The sequence below is a fragment of the Callospermophilus lateralis genome, unplaced genomic scaffold, assembly GCF_048772815.1.
Source record: "Callospermophilus lateralis isolate mCalLat2 unplaced genomic scaffold, mCalLat2.hap1 Scaffold_181, whole genome shotgun sequence".
Lineage (NCBI taxonomy): Eukaryota > Metazoa > Chordata > Mammalia > Rodentia > Sciuridae > Callospermophilus > Callospermophilus lateralis.
In genome coordinates this window covers 2,023,832-2,032,061 of record NW_027512846.1, presented here as the reverse complement: position 1 = coordinate 2,032,061, position 8,230 = coordinate 2,023,832, and the positions used below count along the sequence as shown (strand labels likewise).

Here is an 8,230-nt window from a genome sequence, read left to right as displayed (position 1 = left end):
GCTGAATACCCACCAGTGACAAGAGTAAGATGTGACCCCGTGCTCATTGTTCACAGACCTAGAAAGGGAGATGGACACTTAAAGAGTTAGTAAAAAAGATGAAAAGTGCCAAAACAAGTAGGACTGTCTGTGAATGTATTAATCATACCTTTATATTCTGCTTTTTGTTGTTATTGTTGTAGTTTTTAAATAAGGGACTGCTTCTTTGGGGTTATCCATTTCCTAAAGACAGTAAAAAACTGCCTAAGGCACACCTCTTATATGCATACCAACCACTGGGGGTGGGGGCTATACTTCTAACCTCTTCTTTTAGCAAGCTCTTAATGTTCCCTTTACCTAATTGCCCCAGGGCCAGGTACCAGATTGCAAGAGACATTCCTAAATGCTGCAGCCTGTTGGAGTTAGCCAAACCAAACAATTCAAAACTTATGCTCCTTTACCCAGTCCTTCCCTTAAAAACCACAATAAAGGCTCTGACCTTGAATTCTGACTGACCTGGTATTTCCCTGTGTGCTCCCCATTCACAGCCTGCAGTGCCTTCTCTTTGTAGGGATCAGTAGTATAAGTCCCTTCTTCCTTCATGACAGTACTTTCTTTGTCTATGTGACTTAACACACATTTCAAACAATCCTGGGATTGGGTATGATGGTGCATACCAGTAATCCCAGCAGTTCAGTAGGCTGAGACAGGAAGATAACAAGTTCAAAGCCACCTCAGCAATTTAGCAAGGCCCTGTCTCAAAATGAAAAATAAAAAAAAAAGGCTGGGGATGTATGATATACTCAATGATTAAGTGCCCTTGGGCTCAATCCATGGTTTCCAAACAACCAAGGAAAAAAAAAAAACAACCACCACCATTTCTGGTTACACTTAAAACAGTGAATACCTATATCTCCCCTACTATTTTGTTTAGTGTAAACAAACATAACTAGATAAGAGTTTGTTCCCCACATGGGTTCTGTTTCATCATTCTCAGAGCAAAGAGTCTACTTATTTGTTTATGAACTACCTTAGTATTCCTGGGATGCTAAAATAAAAAATAACAAATTTATTCCTCACAGTTCTGGGGACTGGAAAATGTAAGGTCATGGTACCAGCTTTCCTGATTCATGAATAACTTCCTGCTGTGTCCTCACTTACTGAAAGGGGCAGATAAGCGTCCTTGGCTTATTTTGAAGAACACTATCCCATTTTTAATGATAGTAATCTCTGGCAATAGGCATGCACTGTATACAGGAATATAGGGCTCTGCCCTCATGACTTCATCATCTCCCATAGGTCCCACTTCCTGATGCCATGCCCTTGGAGGCTTAGAAATTCAACATATGAATTTGGGGGTTGGAAGTAGGAATACAAACATTCAGACCATAGCAAGAATTTTTGTTTAAGAAACTGGGTGGGGGCCTGGGGCTGAAGCTCAGTGGTAGAGCGCTTGCCTCACCCGTGTGAGGCACTGGATTTGAACCTCAGCACCACATTAAAAAATAAATTCATAAAAAAAATATTGTGTCCATCAACCACTAAAAAAAAAGAAAGAAAGAAAAAGGGGCTGGGCATGTGGCTCAAGTGGTAGCGTGCTCACATGGCATGCTCGGTGCCCTGGGTTCGATCCTCAGCACCACATACAAATTAAAGATGTTTTGTCCGCTCAAAAAAAAAACTATAAAATAAATATCAAAAAATTCTCTCTCTCTCTCTCTCTCTCTCTCTCTCTCTCTCTCTCTCTCTCTTTAAAAAAAGAAAGAAAGAAACTGGTTGGGATTTGGAGGCGGTTGCTGGGGAATTTTGAGGAATTAGGAATATCCTATATGTAATGAATTCTTAGTAAGTTTCAAACAAAAACCAGGTAGTCTGACAACTTCTGAATATCAAAGAAAACTATTCATTTCAGTAACTTCAATTGCCAGGCTCCTCTGTGTTTGCAAAGTATCTTTATAGCTAATCTGTCATTACTCACATTACTGATAATAGTTGAGAGATGCTATAAGACTCACTTGGCTTGAAATACCGTGGCCAATAACCTGGGTTTCCTCCTACTCTATTTGGTATAAATTGCCTAGTTATAGCCTCTATCAACGGGTAATTTAAGTTATCTGGCAGGGGAGAAATGTCTCTCTTTGATGATTTGCAGCTGTTGAAGATTTCTAGTAACTAGCTTGACATAGAAATGTGGGGATGTTTCTCAAGAAATATCAGCTAAGAGGTCTGGGGTTGTGGCTCAGTGGTAAAGTGCTCGCCTAGCATGCAGAAGGCACTGGGTTCCATCTTCAGCACCACATAAGTGTAAAATGAAGATATTGTGTCCACCTAAAACTAAGAAATAAACATTTTTTTTTAAAAAAAAGAAATATCAGCTTAGGGTTTAATTCTGCTAATTCTGGGTATTCTTAGATGACCCCTAAAGCTCAAGTGTTGAAGAGTTGGTCCCCAATGCAGCAGTGTTCAAAGATGGGGGTCTTTGAGAACAGATTAAATCACAAGGACTCGGACTTTAACAATGCATTCATTCATTTATGGTTCAGAGTTTACTGGGTTTTGAGTGAGAGGCTTTGTTATAAAAGCAAATTCTCCTTTGCTTCCTAGGCACCACGAGGTCAATAGCTTTGGTCTACCACATGCTCCCTCAGTGATGTTCTGCCTCACTATAGGCCTAAAAGCAACAGAATCAGCTAATCATAGAATGAAACCTCTGAAACTGTAACCCAAATATAAATATTTTCTCTTTTCTAGTTGTATATCTTAAGTATTTTGTCAGTGACACAAAGCTGATCAACAAACTGAATTCCAATCTTTTCCTTGGACATACTACCACAAATCAGTTTGGATAATCACTTTGGCAGACACTGAGACTGACTGGGGCAGGATAGGTGTTCAATAAAATTTATTGCATATTCAGTTGAATGAATGGAAGCTTTACTGCATCAGTTCCAGCTGTGATTTGCATAGAACAGGGTCCAACTCTAGTTATACAAAGCAAATAGAGAAATTCCTGGAAGGGTATCAGGAGTTCATAGAATTAAGGCAGCTATCTGGATTGTGGCAGATTGCAGATCAAGGCAGTTCCAGGAAGCTGGCACAAATCCACAGGTTCAAGAATAATCTGTCCCTAGAATTGCCATTAGCCCCACCTCCAGCATCCCTTCTGATCCAGGATTCAAATTCCTGGAACTTCAATGGTCTAAATTACCTGTTTGAAATAATTAACCCAAAGGAGATAAAAGAAGGGTCTTCAACTCCCAAGATGGGAGGCTGCAATGGAAGACACATACTAAGAATTGTTCCAATAAAGCATTCACACAATAAGAAAATTTTCAAAAAAGAATATGGTGGTAATAGAAGAGGGGAATTAGATATTGCACTGTGAAGAAAGACAAATGTCATTCACATTGATACTAAAAGAGAGATGGGCTGGGTGGGGGGGGCGGCGGTTACTGGTAAAGTAGGAAATATAAGGGTGTAGTTTCAGAAGAAGAAAAAAGTGACCATCACAGTCCTCATGTAGCTGGCCAGACAGCTACAAGAACCTGGACAATGGGGTACAGAAAATAAGTATTTCATGGAGTTCCCAGGCTAACATAGGAGCTGAACAAATATTTGTTCATTGAATTCACAAGAATATGGAAACCTAAAACATGCTATTTAGATACAAGGAACTGAGTTTCCTTCTGTTAGCTCAGTGGGGAATGTGTCCCCATAGACAGTGACTCATCCTTAGAACCAGTTGAGACTTCCCATTTACTCTTAGGCCCTTATCAAAGATACTGGGTTATCTTTTGCCTTCTGTGTCAGAAGTATGGGGTCTCCATGAAGTTAGTCTTGGGCTTTCCCAGACTTCAGCTACACTGGAATGACTGCTTGCATGCTCCCAAGAGACATGCTTCTCTTTCTGGGCTTTCAGATAAAGAATCAACCCTTAACCAGGTGAATGAGAAGTAAAACTCTATTTATACATGTTGTGTCAAAATGCATTCTACTGTCATGTAGAATAGAACAATTAAAAAAAAAAAGAATCAGCCGTTAATTCCTGGCAATTATTTATCTTTTTTTCTATAAGAATCTCTTTTCTAGCCAATCGCAGTGGTGCACAGCCAGTAATCCCAGTGGCTCGGGAGTCTGAGACAGGAGGATCGTGAGTTGAAAGCCAGCCTCAGCAATGGCGAGGTGCTAAGCAACTCGTGAGACCCTGTGTCTAAAGAAAATACAAAAAAGGGCTGGGAATGTGACTCTGCGGTCAAGTGCCCTGAGTTCAATCCACAGACCCCCTCAAAAAAAGAATCTTCTCTGCTGCAGGCTGCCCAATCATCTGGCCCAGCTGACGGTGACCTGTGGACTCTCTGACAGAAGAGTCACCTGGCCCTCGAATGCACCATGTCTTGTTCCTCCAGCGTTGAAACTATGAAGAAAGTGGTTCAGCAGCTCTGGCTGGAGGCCGGACTCAACGACATGAAGGTTTCCCAGGCAGTTGCTGACTTGAAAAAATTTTGTCTGCAGAATGCTCACCATGATCCCCTACTGACTGGAGTATCTTCATGTACAAGTTCCTTCAGACCCCAGAAAGTCTATTCCTTTTTGTAGTCATCTTTCTGAGGTTTCCCAAACCCACTGCTCAAGAACCAGTGAATATTCAAGAGAGCTTAATTTGAAGCCTGTACAAAAAATTTCCCTGTAACACATGTACCAAAATACAATCTTCTACTTTTGTCAATCCTTAACATCTACCTCTCTGAATTTTCATGAATTTCTATTTCACAATGGTAATTATTTTATATACACTGGCAGCAACATACAATAAAATATTTATTTATTTTTTAGTACCGGGGATTGAACCCAAGGGCATTCAACCACTGAGCCACATCCCCAGCCCTATTTTGTGTTTTTATTTAGAGACAGGATCTCACTGAGTTGTTTAGTGCCTTGCTTTTGCTGAGGCTGGCTTTGAACTCTCGTTCTCCTGTCTCAGTCTCCCCGGCTCTGCTAGAATTACAGGCACATGCCACTACACCTGGCTCAAAATACTTGGTATTAAAAAGAAAAAAAAAAAAAAAACTTTCTTCTTCCTCTTGCAGAGAAGCCACATAACCCAGATATTGAATCCTGGTGTACTATAAATCTGAATTTCAATCTTAGGTCTTTCCCATATTTGCTGGTTGTCTCATCTTGTTGAATATGACCAGAGCCAGTTCATTACTCTGCGAAACTCCTGTCCTACAGAAATTTTGAGTGAAAATATACTTAAAGTTCCAGACACATAAAATACTGGATTTCTCATGATACCCAGCGATTAGGTCGTGTCCAAAACATAGACCTATTAAAAATAATGCTCAAGGGCTGGGGATGTACCTCAGTGATAAATTGGTTGCTTGCATGAGGCCCTGGGTTCAATTCCCAGCATTTAAAACAAAAGAAAAGTTCAAGATACCACCTCCCCTCACTCCAAAAGAATATGTTAGACAGGTGTGGTGGCACCTGTGATCCCAGTGGCTTTGGAGGTTGAGGCAGGAGAACTGTGGGTTCAAAGCCAGCCTTAGCAACTTAGTGAGGCCTTAAGAAACTCAGTGAGACTCTATCTCTAAATAAAATACAAAAACATGCTGGGGATGTTGCTCAGTGGCTAAGCACCCCTGGGTTCAATTCCCAGTACCAAAAAAAAAAAAAAAAGAATATGTTAGCTGGAACATGAGACTGATCAAATTATGTGCATGCAAGGATATGGTATAATGAATCCCAGTATTATGTAAAATTTTACTAATAAAAATAAATAAATAGATTGCAATTTTTTACTTTGGGGAAAAAAAGCAATGTATTTTCTTTTCAACAACCCCAGAGTAAATCTGTAAATCAGATGGCTGGCATCATAAGTGTATCTGGTGGGTACAAATAATCATTTTCTAGAAACCCATTATTTTGTCAAAAAGCAACATTTCATTAGGTACTATCAGAGCTTCAATAAAATTTCCCAGTAAAATCTCTCCATTCTGGTCCAACGGTGTCATTCAGTGATGGAGCAATTGCCTAGCTCATGTGAGGCTCTGGGTTTGATCCACAGCACAGGGATCTCCCAAATCCTTTAAAGAAACAAGTGGTTCGGTACACAAAGATGTTTGTTAGGTAGAAGGAAGGTCACCACAGTGTAAAGGTAACGTGTAAAGCTTGAAATTACTACAGAGAATTAAATAAATTATAATATAAATTATAATAATTTGTTATAGATTTTTATGTAGCCATCGTTAAGAGATTCTGCAGAAATATATTTACTCACAAGTGGCTTTCTGAGGTAGTAGCATGCAGTGAGAGTGGTCTGTCAGAGATTCCACCACGGGTATGGTCGGGCCAAAAGCACAGAAGGCAATGGTGCAGCCCATCACCCTCTTCTTCAGATGCTTGCAAAATAGGTGCCAATTTCACGGGTGGTTCTATGAGCAAATGAATATAATGATAAGAGCTGTATCATTGGTTTTGATGAGTACATGAGCATTGTATCAGATGATGAGAACAGATTTATTTTAAAACAGTCAAGAAAACAACTGGGTTGGATCATACTAAAAGAAGATAATATTGGGCTGGGTACAGTGGCGCCTGCCTGTAATCCCTGCAGCTTGGGAGGCTAAGACAGGAGGATCTCAGATTCAAAGCCAGCCTCAGTAAAATCAAGGTGCTAAGCAACTCAGTGAGACCCTGTCTCTAAAATAAAATACCAAATAGGTCTGGGGATATGGGCTCAGTGGTCAAGTGTCATGAGTTCAATCCCCAGTACCACCCCACCCAGAAAAAGAGATAATATTATTCTGTCACAAAGTGCCTCCAACTAGAAATGATAACTGAAAGGCTGGGACTGTAGCTCAGTGGTAGAGCACCCGAATCACACATGTGAGGCACTGGGTTTGATCCTCAGTACCACATAAAAATAAATAAAGACATTGGGTCCAACTACAACTAAATATATATATATATATATATATATATATATATATATATATATATATATATATATATATATACACATATATTTGGGGGAAACATTTTTATCATATAGTTTTTGTTACCTTTTTGATATTATCAGATACAATGCTGTGGGGTTGATTTTATTTTGAAAAGTTCTGGGCCAGGACAGTGGCACATGCCTAAATTCAGGAGGCTGAGACAAGACTATCACAAGTTGAAGGCTAGCCTTAGCAACTTAATGAAAAGTAAAAAGAAATGATCATTGCATCCTTTTTGCCTTGATATTAGCCTCTTCAAGGACCCCATTTTTTGGTACAGGGGATTGAAATAGGGGCTTTCACATGCTAGGCAAGTGCTCTACTAACGAGCACCATACCCAGCCAATCCCCCTTGATTTTAGACAGGGTCCACCTGAGTTGCCCAAGCTGGCATCAAATTTGCCATCTTCCTGCCTCAGCCTTTTGCGTAGTGGGGATGAGGAGACATGTCCTGCAATGACTGGCTGAGACTAGATTTTTCAAGAAACTTTTTCTCAAGGATATCTCTTAAGAAGATACAGGAACAAAACTGTGTCCAGAAAAACAATTTAAAATGTATATTGAAGGCATGTCTCCCACATGAGCTTTTGGAGGACACACAATATCAAACCATGATACACTGGGTAGAGGATTATAGGCTGGTGGGTTTTCCTTTCAACACTTCAAAATTTCACTCAACTCTCTTTCTCTAGCACATTTTAGGAGAAGTCCACTAAGATTCTTATCTTGGCTCCTGTATGAGTAAGATGATTTCTTTAAATACCATCTCTTTGGCGTTGATTTTCAGCAATTTGAAAGATGGTAGGTGTAGATTTTGGGTATTTGCCTTGTTTGATGTTCTCAGAACTCCCTGTATCTATTACTTCATAAAAGTTTTCTGTCATTATTACTCGAAGTCTTTCCTCAACTCTGTTCTATTTTGCTTCTCCTCCTCCTATTCCAACTGCACGTGAGTTTATCTTTTGCAATTGCCCCGTTGTTCTTAAATTTTCTGTTTCAATTTTTCTTTTCTCTTTGCAATTTTGCCTGAGAAATTTCTTCTGACCTATCTGCAAGTTCACTAATATTCTCCCCATTCATGTCCAGGGTACTAGTGAGCCCATCAAAGGTGTTAAGCATTCATCTTAGTCATTTTATCTCCAGTCTTTCCTTTTTTTTCTTGTTTACCATTTCCATCATCAGCTTACATTATCTATCTTTTCTTGAATATTCTTGTTCAGCTCTAACCCTCTATAACCCTTAGGATCTCA

At 39.7% G+C, this 8,230-nt stretch overlaps 1 pseudogene; it reads left to right on the top strand.

Moving 5' to 3' along the window:
• Positions 1-4,368: 4,368 nt before the first annotated feature.
• LOC143640326 (guanine nucleotide-binding protein G(I)/G(S)/G(O) subunit gamma-5 pseudogene) lies at positions 4,369-4,575 on the top strand (annotated as a pseudogene).
• Positions 4,576-8,230: the final 3,655 nt, after the last annotated feature.